At 44.8% G+C, this 14282-nt stretch overlaps 1 long non-coding RNA gene across 1 annotated transcript in view; it reads left to right on the top strand.

Moving 5' to 3' along the window:
• LOC142005311 (uncharacterized) overlaps window positions 1-14282 on the top strand; it is a 117288-nt gene that overhangs the window by 45826 nt on the left and 57180 nt on the right. The window contains exon 2 of the long non-coding RNA XR_012643091.1: window positions 3175-3250. This is a non-coding gene — a long non-coding RNA (uncharacterized LOC142005311). The remainder of the gene's footprint in view (window positions 1-3174; window positions 3251-14282) is intronic.

The raw sequence follows: 14282 nt of genomic DNA on the forward strand, positions 1-14282 counted from the left end.
AATTGAAGTCAAGAGCTGTATATAACACAGGAGCAGTGGCCTCAGAGAGAGCTGGCAAACTATGATAATCTATTATTTGAGAATAGAGTATCGGGAATTTCTCTGGCTTGTGGTTTGTGTTTATGAACCCTGTATGTGACATTCTTTCCAAATTAATACTGAGTTACTGCCCTTCTTTCATTTCCTTCCTACCCTCAGACTCTGCTTGCAAGCAGGGAAGTATTGCATCTGAGAGGGATTCAGCCTGGTGTATAATTTTCCCAGGTTACTGGGTGAAGGTTTGAGATGGTTCAGTATTATATGGATTCAAAGGAACCCTTAGATGTTAAACCCAGTCCTGATTTCTGACAGGTAGAACCAGCAGCAGGGTCACACAAGTGAGAATGCATCATTTGTTTCTTTGTGTGTACAATAGGTAGGACCCCACTAAATTGACAGCCACACAAAATGTGTCAAAGACCATGAAATCTGGTGTCATCCCATGAACTCTGACCTTTTTGTATGCTTTTACCCCATACTGTGTGGATGTCATGGGGGAGGCCAGTGTTTCTCAAATTGGAGGTTATAACCGAAAAGGGAGGCTCAAGAGGTTATTTTAGGAGGGTCGTGATATTGCCCCATATACTTCTGCATTTCCTTCAGACTGGGCAACTGAAGAGTGAACATTGGCCAGGTTACAGAACCCCACCAGAAGCAGTAAGGGTGGCAACACCATACCCATACCACCCTGACTTTTGTACTGCTGTGTTCAGAGCTGGGCAGCCAAAGAGGGTCACTTGCCGACTAAGCACCCAGCTCATGCCATCTTCCTTCTCCATAGCTGCTGGCCAAAGTTCTCCCTTCAGAGCTATTCTCCTGGCCAGCAGCCGCCACTGTCCATATGCCCAGCTCTGAAGGCAATACTGCTGCCAGCAGCTAATCAAAAGTAAGGGAAACAATATCACAACCCCTGTACAATAACTTTTCAACCTCCACCCCCAACTCTTTTTTCAGTCGGAAACCCTACAATTAAAATCCTCTGAAATTTCAGATTTAAATGAATTTGGCAGGGCCCTAACAATTGATGGTACAGCTTGTAACACAGTAATAAAGATTTTCCTTGAGAGACTATTCTATAACCCAACTTTCCTTAATATTTGACCTACCTGTTCTTTTTACACAGTCTTAGTTATATCCCTTACATCACCACAAAAGCTTCTTATCTCTCCTTGGGGTGAAATCCTTGCTCAAGTGAAGTCATTGAAAAAATTCCAGGATTTCACTCTTGGTCTTTAAAGCAACACACAGTTGCAGTTATTATGCAATACTTTCTTCTTGCTTAGTCAAGCAAATTGATCTTGCTCTTGTAAACTTCCATCACAAAATCATTCCCTACAGCATACTGCCTCTTTTTATAGTTTAACTATTTTTGAAACGAAACAGATCCCGAGATATCTTCCCCCACATGCATACATTGCTTGATACGTTAATACTATCCATTTGCATTCCTTCAACCAGGTTACAGCCAATAGCAGAGTGTTCCTATTAATCTGAATTAATATTTCAAGTATGATTTCATAATACCTGTTATTCAAAGGTTTATTAAAATTCAATTTATATTACATCTATATTTCATCATTAATTTTGTAATTCTGTCAAAATAATTTATTTTCTAGCAAAATACATTATTTGCAAACCAATTCTTTCCTAATAATTTTAACTACTTTTTCCCCCTCTCAATATTTGTTTCACTCTTTTATCAGAGACAGCAGTTAAATTAAAGACAGAGTAACAGCAAGGTCACTCGGTATTGCACAAATGGTGGGAGAAGGGGTAATGAGGATCTGCTCTGGCAGACTTTGAAGTGGCCAGCAAGTCATGAGGAGATCTAGTACAGTCCAAACACGAGGGTAGAACTGACCACAATCATCATGGTCAAAGGGACCAGGCAAATCAAGATTAATTAAATAACTGAATTGCTCTCTTGATTTAGGTCAGAATAGGTCACCTATGACCAGTGTTCTCTGTAAGCTGAGCACTTGGAAAGCTTGCCCAGGAGAGATTCAGGTACCACCCAGCTGATTAGCAGAGCACCCACAGCCCACCACAGTGGGTAGCATTTGTTTCTATTCGTATAGCACACATGTAGATGCCTGGTGCACATAACAAAATTTATTACATGCATGGATGGAAAAAATTAGAGGGAATACCATTTGTGACTTTGGAGGGGGCTATTTCAGTGAAATAAAAAGGGCTGAAGCTAGACTGTAAGCAATGACAGTTGAAGCTCAAGAGTAGATGGCGTGCTTGGATTTTACCATTAATTTCCAGAGATCCAAATTCATCCTCACTGTATTTGAATCAAAATCCTAATAAAAATGGACAGAGTTTGAGCTGAGCTATAAGTACAAACATACACTGAAATATTTCACATGTCAAGGACATTTTGGTAGGGCAACACTGGTAGCTTGAAGTCCATGTCTAAGAAAAGTGATATTTAGCAACATTTAATAACCGATAACCGAAATTACTTGGTCTGACTATCATCGGTGTAGTTAACACCCGGGATGAAATGGCAGAAAGAACATTCTTGCATGGTTCCTGAAAAAAATGGATAAGGGTCTCCAATGTCAGAAAGCAGCAATTAATCAGTATTTGGAACTTGAAGTGGACCCAGTCTAGAGAAATATACTAAAAATGCATCAGTAGGGATTTCAGAAGGTAGATCTGAGAAGTCTTGGTGGTCACTTGATAGCGAGTAGGATGTCTTCATGTTACCCTGCTATTTGTGAATCCATTGATGGCTGATCAGCCTGATTCTGGAGCCGCAGGTCTTATCACAGAAGGGGAAGGTATTGGTAACTGTTGGAGGGGTGTGGGGCAGTTTTTGATGTTCTTTTCTTCTTCTCCTCTACTCCTTGCCTGTACTGTGGAAGGACCTCTCAAATTGTGCCATCCCCTCATGGATTACTGCTGTGGAAGGTCCTGGGCAAGGTTCTCCCAAGTGTCAACAATTTTCCATGTGTGCCTTCAGCACTTCCTTTGGTCCCCAGTGCTCCTCTATCCTTCCTTCAATTCAGAAAACAGAATGTCTTTCAGAAGGTGTTAATCAGATGTCTGAACGACATGATCAGTCCAACAAAGTTGTTGGTGAATGATAATGGCTTCAATGCCGCTTATGTTCAACTCTTCCAGGACTCTGGTGTTCGTGTGCCTATCCTCCCAAGAGATATTTGAGGATTCTCCTGAGGCAGATTGTCACCTCGTCATGGTGAGTGGGCTTGTGTGTTCCAAGGACCAGAGAGCATGGTCACCTATGGCAGTAAGGTCAGGGTGGGGGGGTTCAGACAAAGAACAATCCTAAAAGTCCTCAGCGGCAGAAGAGGCAGAGGATAGCAAGGGTAATTTGAGAAGTACAACACACAGGAGGCACTTTACTGCTAATGAACATGCACATCATTAACAACCTGTCATGTAACAGATGCACAGAGCACAACAAGTACCCAGAGTCATAATTCCAAGGAGAACAAGTGATCGTATTTTTGTGCTTTTGATATAGAGCTACAATTAGAAGCACCATATTCATTTTACATGATATATGTGTTATTATTCTATTTTAGAAGTTCTGAGTAAACCCATATAGATATTTCTTTGTTTCTCAATGCTAGCCACGTCAAAATGAGAAAAATCATCTCATTTTTTACAAGTGAAACAAAGGTGACCTGCACTTTATTTTTAAATAACTAAATGTGGTTTTATGTACTGAATGTCCCAAGTAGCAAGGGTAAGAAGAACACTCCGCACGTTAATTTACCCTGCTTGTATTGAAATCCACTGTCTGTCTACACTCTATGGCTATGTCTACACTAGAGAGTTTTGTTAACAAAACTGGGGTTTTATCAACAAAACTAGCAGTGCATCTACATGCAAAATGCATTTTGTTGACAGTCTGTCGACAAAACTCAGCACTTTTGCCAACAGCATTCTACCTTTCCACCATGAGGAATAAAGCCTTTTTCAACAATTTCTGGTGACAAAAACTCTGTGTAGATGCTCCAGGAGGCCTTCCATCAACGGATATGGCTTCTGGGTCAACAGGCAGCCTTGTTTGCTGAGCTTCCGGTTGGCTGTTCTGTCAAAAAAGCAGTTGGGCAGTCAGGCCACTCTCTGTCAACAAAGCAGATTGCTCTTTTGATCCACTTTCATGTGTGTATGTGAGCTGTCAATGTAAGTTTTCTTGGAAGATCTCTTCTGACAGTATTGTCTGTCAAGAGATCACTGCAGTGTAGATGTAGCCTGTGGGTATGTCTACACAACAAAGTTATTCAAGAATAATGGTCGTTATTTCAAAATAACTTTGCAGGCATCTACACAACACAACCACTATTTCAAAATAATTTCGAAATACAGTAAGAAATACATCTTATTTCAAATTTGGTAAACTTTATTGTTTGAGGACTAGCCTTTATTCTGAACTAGATATTTGGGATTAGGGACTGTGTAGATAGGGAATAGGAGCAATTTTGAAATAAACTATTCTGAAATAGCATATTCTGAAATAATTCTAGGCTGTTTCTACACAGGCCACTTTCTTTTAAAGTGTCATGGTAATACATGGCCCGAAATATGCTAATGAGGTGCAGATGCAAATTTCCCATGCCTCATTAGCTTATGGTCATATGATTTGGAGTCCGGAAGACCGTTCTTCTGGACTCCAAAATGCCATTTAGAAGCGCGTCCCCCAGGGGGGCTTCTGGAAGGAAGTTCTTCTTCCGGAGGCCCCTTCTTCCCAAAAATTTTCAGGAAGAAGGGGTCTCCAGAAGAAGGAATACCTTTCAGAAGCTCCCCCAGGGGCCACGGTTCCACATGGCGTTTTGGAGTCCAGAATAACCGTCTTCTAGATTCCAAACCATGTGACTGTATGCTAATGAGGTGCAGGGAATTTGCATATGTACCTCATTAGCATATTTTAGGCCGTGTATTACCATGCCATTTTCAAAGAAAGTGGCCTATGTAGAAACGGCCGTACAGTGTAGACATAGTATTTCAGATTAGAGCCATGGAAGAAGTGCCTCCAGGGTCCCTAATCTGAAATAGGCTGTATTGTGTGTAGACACACTATTTAGGAATAAGTTTTGCTTATTCCACAACTTCCCTGTAGCGTAGATGCATTATTCTGGTCAAGCTTATTATGCAATAATAACTCCAAAATAAACTATTACTGGAATAACTTTGCTGTGTAGACCTACCCTATATGACTATGCAGTCCCTATGACATGAGAGGGCGTTTCTGACAAGCCAAGCTTTTGTCGCAAAGAAACAGGGAGTATCCATACTCAAAATGCACTTTGTTGACAGACTGTTGATAAAACCCAGAATTTCCATCAGCAGCATTGTGCTTTTCTGTATTCAGGAATAAAGCCCTTGTTTATAGTTTCCTGTTACCAAAAAAGCTGTGTAGATGCTCCCTGGGCCCTTTTGTCAACAGAGGAGTCCTCCATGGTGCCTGCCAGCTACAGCCCCTCCACCACAAACAAACCTCTTTGCTCTTTCCCTCTGGCTGCTTTTAAAGGCACAGGGACCCCCAGAAACCCTATGAAGGAAGATGAGGGTATGTGTGCAGCCTGGCAGCATACTGTTGGCACCATGCCCCTGCAGTGTACACCTCAGAGATTTAAAAATAATGGCAGAGGCTGCCCGAAACCCCCCGGTCCCTCGCATGATGCTGGCGAGGGGATCTCAGGAAGCACACCAAGGGTCCAAAAAGTGGGCCGCCTCATGGTCAGACCCAGTGCTTCAGGACCTATTGGCCATCTGGGGTGAGAAGACCATCCTCCTCAATCTCACAGCAAAGTGCAAAAACACCCCAGGGTATGCCCAGCTTGCTGGAGCCCTGGCAGAGCGTGGTCATACCACCTCCACCCTGGAGCAGGTTCAGGGCAAGATGAAGGAGCTCCATCAGGGTTATGTGCATGACCAGGATGCACGAGGGAAGCTGGGGGAGAGATAGCCACATACCTCTATTATAAGGAGTTGGAGCAGCTCCTGAGGGGCAAGGATGGCATCCCCAGCCATAAGACCCTTGAGACTCTGGACACAAGTGGGGAGACCCTCCTGATGCAGACAGTGTCCCAGGACCTGGGAACCCTCACTGGATTCCCTGCAGGACCTGCCCTCAGACACACACCCCACCCCCAGTCCAGCCTGGGGACTCTAATGATAGCTTTGGACTCAGGCCCCTCCAGTGCCATGACATTGGCAGAGGTGTCTCTGGACCTGTTCATGGGACCATCTGGTGAGTACCCCATAGTTTGCCCACCCTGGGGTGGGGGATGTAGAGGGGGTGTGCCATGGGCCTCGCCAGGATGGCTTGTGCAGGAACTCACAGTGAGCAGTGCCTACAGGTGGAACAGGAGTGGCAATGAGAGCAGGGACAGGTCTCAGACCAGTGGCTGGCCTGGGTGGATCGCCTCCTAGATGTCCTGGAGGAAGGGACAGCCTGGGCCACCATGCCCATACCCCCCCACTCCCCTTCCCCCTTCCACCATTGATTCCCCTCCAGGCCCTGCTCCTCCCAACCCCATGCCCCAAATTGTACTGCAGGCACTGCAGTGGGAAATGGCCATGGCCAGCACCCCTGCCCCCCAAATACCCCTGCCTCTCTCCCTCCCCTTGCCTCCCTGTTCCCCCTGCTTAAACCAACCTTGCCACACCCCTCTCACCCCTGTACCTTCCCATGCTCCTGGCCCCATCCCAGGACCGGTGAGGACCCCAACTCTAGGGTGGGAGGTGATCCTGTGGCCAATGTGGCTTGTGGTCCCCCACTACCTCCCAGGAGAAATGCCCCCACCCTATGTCCCAGTCCCCCCCCCCAGTTGAAATGCCCCCCACCCTCTGTCCCAAGCCCCTCCACCACCACTGTATGTAGTCATTACACATTGTAAATAGTTACTTTTCACAATGTTTATTTTATACACATTCATGTTTTGTTCAATTAAAGGTTTTTTGAACCACAACTCCCATGTCCGTCCTTATTCGGTGGGGATTGAGTGGGCAAAGACAGAGGTCCTAGTGGGGAGGGGTTAGGGCTGCAGGCCCAAGGTGCCCCTTGAGGCTGAACTGGAGAGGGTCATTGGGGGCCATGGGTGAAGATCTCCAATAGAGCCTCCTGGAGATGCATCCGATCTCTGTGTGCTTGATGAGCGAAGGCCATGTCTGGCTGCTCATAGGTACTACCACTGCCTGGTCCCCACACCAGGAGGAAGTCCTCCCCCTTCTGCTCCACCAGACTGTGGAAGGTGCAGCAGGTGGCCACAGGGTGGGGGACATTCTGCACGTCCATGTCCAGCTGTGTCAGAAGGCAATGGAATCTGGCCTTCAGGCACCCAAAGGCAGACTCAACCTGGTTGTGTGTCTGAATGACGTGGGCATTGAAGAGTTCCTGGGTGGGGTCCAGGTGGCTAGTGTAGGACCTCATGAGTCAGGGCATGAGTGGGTAGGCTGCATCCCCCAACATGCACAGAAGCATGCCCACATCCCAGATGGCCAACTCCCAGCAGAGGATGCAGGTGCCTGCCTACTTCCTCTGGCACAGCCTGGAGTTGCGGAACACCCTGACATCATGGGTCTGGCCCAACCACCTGACAAAGATGTTCAAGAACTGTCCATGGCGGTCAACCAGGGCCTTCATGATGACACAGTGATCGCACTTAAGATTAATGTAGCATGGGGCACTGTAGTCCAGGGCCCAGATGGGGATGTGGGTCCTGTCCAGCACCCTGAAACAATTGGGAAAGCCAAGGGCATCAAAGCTGTCCATGCTGGTGTCCAAGTCAGTGATGTGGATGAGCCCCCAGAGCAGAATCTTATTAATGGCCCACACTACATGGAAGTGGAGGAGACCAGACTTGCGTGTGAGAGACCAGGTGTGGGATACCAGGCCTGGGCCCTGGGCCCTGGGATGCTGTCCTGCCTGGCAACAGGACAGTGTGAAAGTGGGACAGCATGGTCCCCCTGAGGATGGGACTTCTCCCAAACTCCTCCCCCGTCGCACCCCCACCCTGCCCCCTGAGACTTCCATCCGGGCAGGCCTCCCCCCATCCTCTCTCCCCACCCGCCTCCCTCTCCTCTCCCCTCACCCATGCAGGGCTTGCAGTCCAAGAGCGCCTTACCTGAATAAGTACAGCCCCTGCAGTGCACCTTCTGGTGTTGAATTGGTTGCCCATGGAGCAGTAGCTGTCAGGGGTAGCCAGCTTCCACAGAGCAACGCCGACCCACTTCTCGAGGGGGATGGCTGGCTGCACTTTGGTGTCCTGTCATCAAAGGGCAGGGGTGAGCCAGGTGCACAGCTCCAAAAAGGTCTCCTCCTCATGAGAAATTTCTGGCTCCACTGCTGGTCATCCCATTGCTCCATGAACAGCCAGTCTCACAGTCAGAGCTGGTGGTGTACCACCAGACCAGCCTGAGCACCCGAGGGGGTGAGGGCAGGTGGGGCACTGGAGCACTATAGGCGGGCTCCACGGACCAGCTGTTGGGCTTATCTCTCCAGAGCTGCGTCTACACGTGCATGCTACTTCGAAGTAGCGGCACCAACTTCGAAATAGCGCCCGTTGCGTCTACACGCGTCGGGCGCTATTTCGAAGTTAACTTCGACGTTAGGCGGCGAGACGTCGAAGTCGCTAACCTCATGAGGAGATAGGAATAGCGCCCTACTTCGACGTTGAACGTCGAAGTAGGGACCGTGTAGACGATCCGCGTCCCGCAACGTCGAAATTGCTGGGTCCTCCATGGCGGCCATCAGCTGGGGGGTTGAGAGATGCTCTCTCTCCAGCCCCTGCAGGGCTCTATGGTCACCGTGGGCAGCAGCCCTTAGCCCAGGGCTTCTGGCTGCTTCTGCGGCAGCTGGGGATCTATGCTGCAGGCACAGGGTCTGCAACCAGTTGTCAGCTCTGTGTATCTTGTGTTGTTTAGTGCAACTGTGTCTGGGAGGGGCCCTTTAAGGGAGGAGCTGGCTGTTGAGTCCGCCCTGTGACCCTGTCTGCAGCTGTGCCTGGCATCCCTATTTCGATGTGTGCTACTTTGACGTGTAGACGTTCCCTTGCTGCGCCTATTTCGATGTTGGGCTGAGCAACGTCGAAGTTGAACATCGACGTTGCCGGCCCTGGAGGACGTGTAGACGTTATTCATCGAAATAGACTATTTCGATGTTGCAACATTGAAATAAGCTATTTCGATGTTGGCTGCACGTGTAGACGTAGCCCAGAGGTGGTGGAAGAGGCCCATCAGGATCACTGGCAGAGCCAGTAGCAGGTGGTCATTTGTCCAGGATGGGCCCGGGGGTTGCTCTGGCATAGTAGCAGTTAGGAAAGCATTGGGCCGCTCAGAGATGGCTAGGGATCCCTGCAACAGCTTCGCTTTCCCTCAACATGGTAGGCAAGCCTCTGCTTGGGCAGGGGACGTGGGCTGGGAGGGCCTCTTAAGGGTGCACCTACCTGGAGGTACCAGAAGGGATTGCAGTCCATACAACCCTGTCTTCTGGGGTTTCAGGTCTGGTTCTCTCAACAAAGTGGCCAGAGCATGTGGCCACTTTCTGTTGACAGAGCAGATTGAAAGACTAAGCCACTTTTATGTGTAGACGCAGTCTATAGACAGAAGTTTTGTTGGGAAATCCCTTCTGGCAGATACTTCTCTCTACAGATGCTTCTAGTGTAGACATAGCCAGTGTGAAGATCTGAGCATCCATGGTACCAGCGTGCTGACATAGACAACACAGCATATCATCACTGATTTATTAAACTCTTATATAGTACATCAAGTTGACAAAGACAATATATTTCACTTTGCAAGTGTTTAGAAAGTTTCTCCCTTTCACTTGTACTCAAATGCTTAGTTTCATTACCAGTGTCTAAAACTAGGTCATCAAATGGTCAGGACAAAATCTTTGTCTGGTTGTTAATTACTTTATATTTAATTTAAAATATTTTAAAATATATACATGTTATTTGCAGAAGTTAGAATCACTTTTATAATACTACAGTTTTCTTTTCCAAAGAAAGCATTTCAAATACCCTAGGGGCTTTTATAAGCAAAGAAGAAACGAAAAAGCTCTTTAAGGATCATGAGAAATACGTTGACAGTTGTCTTTTTTAAGAAAGGAGGGTGGAAGCATTGTCACAACCTTACAGTTATTTAGAAGGTATTCCATGTGTTAATGGAAATAAATCCCCAACATGTTCATTCACCCTCAATAGAGCCTCTGGCATTTAAATTCCACAGTTTAAGGACAGCAGGATTAAGTTCATGAAAGGACCTTGAATGCTGGTGGCTGAGAGGCCCCCTGTCCAAGGTATGGCAATTTGATTTTCATATAGTTTGGCACTTTGTCTTGTTACTCTTCCATCACCGTGAAACTTACCACAGTTGACAAGTAAGTTGTCTAATATACTGGAAGTATGAAATCTATACAGCATGCATAGCTGTCTGGATAAAGTGCTACAACAAACCTCTACTAAAGCAGGCAGACAGGGCTTCTTTAGTGTTCCTCAGAGACATGACAGCATCTGCAAACAGCAACTGCCTCTGCACCATGTTCCTAGATGAATAGGGATATCACCGATTAAACACATCATGTACAACAGCATTGGGAATGACCTGCCCACTGCACTAGCAGAAATGCTTCTGACAAAAGACAAAAACAAAACAAAAGCATGCTCAGGAGAAGACTAATGAATAATATTGCCATCTGGTGTGAAAGTGTTACCTAACGTTTTATCAGGCTTGAACAATGCTAAAATAAATTGCATAGATATTTAATATGTGCCCTTTTATTGCACATACTTCCTCAAGAATCTCAAAACCCTGCACAAAGGTGGGAAAGTATAATTAGCCCCATTTAACAGAGAAGGATGATGACAAGAGAGACTTCTTCAAAGTGACAAACTGGAAGTCAGGACTATAACTGCAGATTATCAAACTTCTTAAACATTCAGATCCACTTCATGGTCTCTTCAAGCAACAACCGAATAGGAAACAGGAAGAGACAAATTATATGGGTCTTAAAAGCCAGGAATGGAAAGTATATACTTCCAAGTGCTACTCTCTTCTTGATGCATTGGGCAGCATCTATGAGATTCTACAATGGCTCTTTATGGCTAAGGACCATAACAGCACATATTCTATATGTGGATTTTGACACAGAGAGAATTACTTGTAATCTTTACTCAACGATTTACTTACTCACCTAACTGCTGTCCTGGCTAATGCTTTTCAAGGCTGCCTTACAAAAATATTGTAACAATTTTATTTCCATTCTGGTTCTTTCTTCTTATCCCCACTCCCATCTTCAATAACCCCCAAACCTCTGACATCCACACCACATACAAGTTGGTTTGGCTGGATGACTGAAGTATCCCACATTAATTATGAAATATTTTCTTCTTCCTGGAAGCCCAAGTAGCAAATAAGAGGGCAACTTCAAGCACAAAAGGATACAACTGATAGCATGGTGTCACAGATTGGAAAAAGAGGGGAAGAGGTGACAGACTAAAAAAAGGACAAGCAAATTGCGGAGAATTAATAGAGAAGCTTTCAATTTACATTAAGCGTTAATCTTCTTCCTATAAGACACAATGAAGTCAAGGAAATCTGAAGGATACATACCATATTAGCTTGTTGTTTCTGCTACTGATAAGGCTCAACTGCTTACAATTGATTTCTCTAGTCTCCTGAATTATTTCTCATGGTTGTTTAGCGTTTACTCTCAGTTTTTATTATTTCATCGCTATTGAAAGATGCGTTATATGTACTGCCTGTTACATAATCATTCTTTGTGGGATTGCTACATAAAGGAATGTATTCTGCCAAGCAGAGGGATGCAGTCAAGAATCTAACAGGTATTTTTCATCTGTAAATACAGTGTGTATTTAATATAATTTTTCAAAGGCCTGTACTAACCTCCCTTAGCCTTTGAAAAAAGTTAATTTCACAGTTAAATATGAGTTTGAAACAAATGAAAGAAGTAGACCATAGGAGAAGGCTGAAATGTTGCTTAACATCTCACTATATCTGTTCACAGAGGGGAAAAATACTAATAATACTATCAAAGCTGCATTTATTTATTTAAAAACTAAAAAACTTGCGTGATTAATAAAAATATACTGATGTACTTTGGAAATAATATTTTTTGGAGATTTTCCCTCAATCCAACTTTTTTCTTGAGTTATTTTCCGGAAACATTTTCCACAACGAGTAGGCTTCTCTGAGAAGGACGTCGGCAGATTATTTATATATTTTGCCAAAAATTGTTCTCTGATCAGCATGGTATTTTTATCAATCTCTAGTACATTTATTTTTAATGGAAATTTACTGATGTGGCACTCCATCTATTACTTGTCCTTTGAGAATTTGGAAAACAGGCCACCTATAGATCCAGAGCACTGAAACTTAGATTAGTATACCAGGTCTAGTAACTGGGAATCATTAATGCCATCAGAAATGACAACTAATGTTAGCCTTAAGGCTAGGACTCTCTTGACCCATGTTAGCGGAGATTTTAACAGATGCCATGTAGTACCAATGATGACCATTCTGAAGATCCTGCTACACTGTGGACAAATTAACTGTGACATACTAGTGTCATTTTCTTTTACCATGAGCTGTCAGGATACAAAACTTGTCCAGTTCAGACAGGCAATAAATTCACTAACAATCATTTTTCATTGTACCTCTAATTTAAGAAGATCTTACAAATAATTCAAGCTGCAACTATTAGCTTTTACATGATCAAAAGAACATGCCTGCTTAAATCATGTCATGATTTAAAAATAAGAGAAAACCAAAACAAAGCACAGCTCCACCATTGCCACAGCATCTCTAAAAATCACAAGAGTAGAAAACTTCTATGGGATTTAGGCATGCGCTAGCCAATACAGATTTTTTTCACTATGGTATTTAGCAGAGTTTACTCTTTAAAGAAATCAGGCTAGTTGTGATCACTGCACATCCTTTGGGAGACTGTTGTGATAGAGCAGGGTTTCTGGGCACAGCTAGAGAAATCAATCCAGGGTAGCTTTGCCTAATATTCGGGCCACTTAAAACCACAGGCTGGGATTTCCTTCTCACTAAGGCAAATCCAGCCAGCCACCACAGCACCTCTGCCAGCACCACTGGACAGCCAGAAGCCACACAAGCAAACCCACAGACTTCTCAGCTGCTCTACCAGCCCAGACCAACAACCCCCAATTTAAGATGACAGGTTGTTAAGCCTGTTTCACCAAACACTGCACAGATTCTTCCAGATTCCAAAGTGCCCAGCTCCAGACCCTGGTCAATATATACTTGGATCTTACCCAAACAACACACTCACCAATTCTTTTGATCTAAATATCTAATGATTTACTAACAAAAAGCAATACTTCACATACATCAGTCATAACTACTGATGCAGGCCAGCTGATTCTTGAAAGTCTCTGAAAGTTCATTTCAGGTTACACAGATTCAGTTATCAAAACATTGTGGATCTGGCCAGCTGGGGTCCACATGGTGGCACATGGACCCTTGGGGACCAAAAGAAAGGATCCAAGGTGGATGCTGCTAAATTCACACCATTGTTCACTCTTGTAGTTTCTTGTGTTTAGGCACAAAGACCCTTCTTCTTCCCATAGTCCCTTGCGGGTCCAACCCCACCTGACTCAGGTGGGCTGCTGTGGCAAATTGCCATTGGCTGAATTCCAGATGACAGTCTCCAGTTTCTGAAATGGTCCTGTTCCTTTGTTTCAGTTCAGGTCACTTGACCATTGGGCTCCATCACATTGACATGTCCCAGGCATCTGGAACGTGGATTTGGTGTCTGAGCATCTGGTTTCCACCCGATTATTCAGCCCAATGCCCTGGCTGGGGCTGAGTTCACACCTCCTATTGTGAAGTTAGCCTTAAACGTTTTCTAACACAGCTACAGAGCTAAAATCTACAACTTGACCTACATACATGATACAGTCATATAAGTAGCATACATAGATTCAGGGCATCACCAGCTTTCATTAGACACCTCGCACACCCCACCCCCAGCCCAATATTTGGGGCCAATAGCCACACTGGGTACTAAAAAGGTTTCCAGACCCAATATAAAATGTTATCACATGACGACTATGTAAGAGTTTTAATAAATCCCAGAAAATGTGTTTTTATATATTATCACCTGGTTAGGCCCTGACTATTTAATAATAATAAGATTATTTTCTTCTTACTAAAGATGTATGTGCCTTAATCCAGCTCCTCTTAAAGTCAATTGAATGACTTCTAATGAA

Source organism: Carettochelys insculpta, chromosome 1 (assembly GCF_033958435.1).
Source record: "Carettochelys insculpta isolate YL-2023 chromosome 1, ASM3395843v1, whole genome shotgun sequence".
In the NCBI taxonomy this organism is placed as follows: domain Eukaryota; kingdom Metazoa; phylum Chordata; order Testudines; family Carettochelyidae; genus Carettochelys; species Carettochelys insculpta.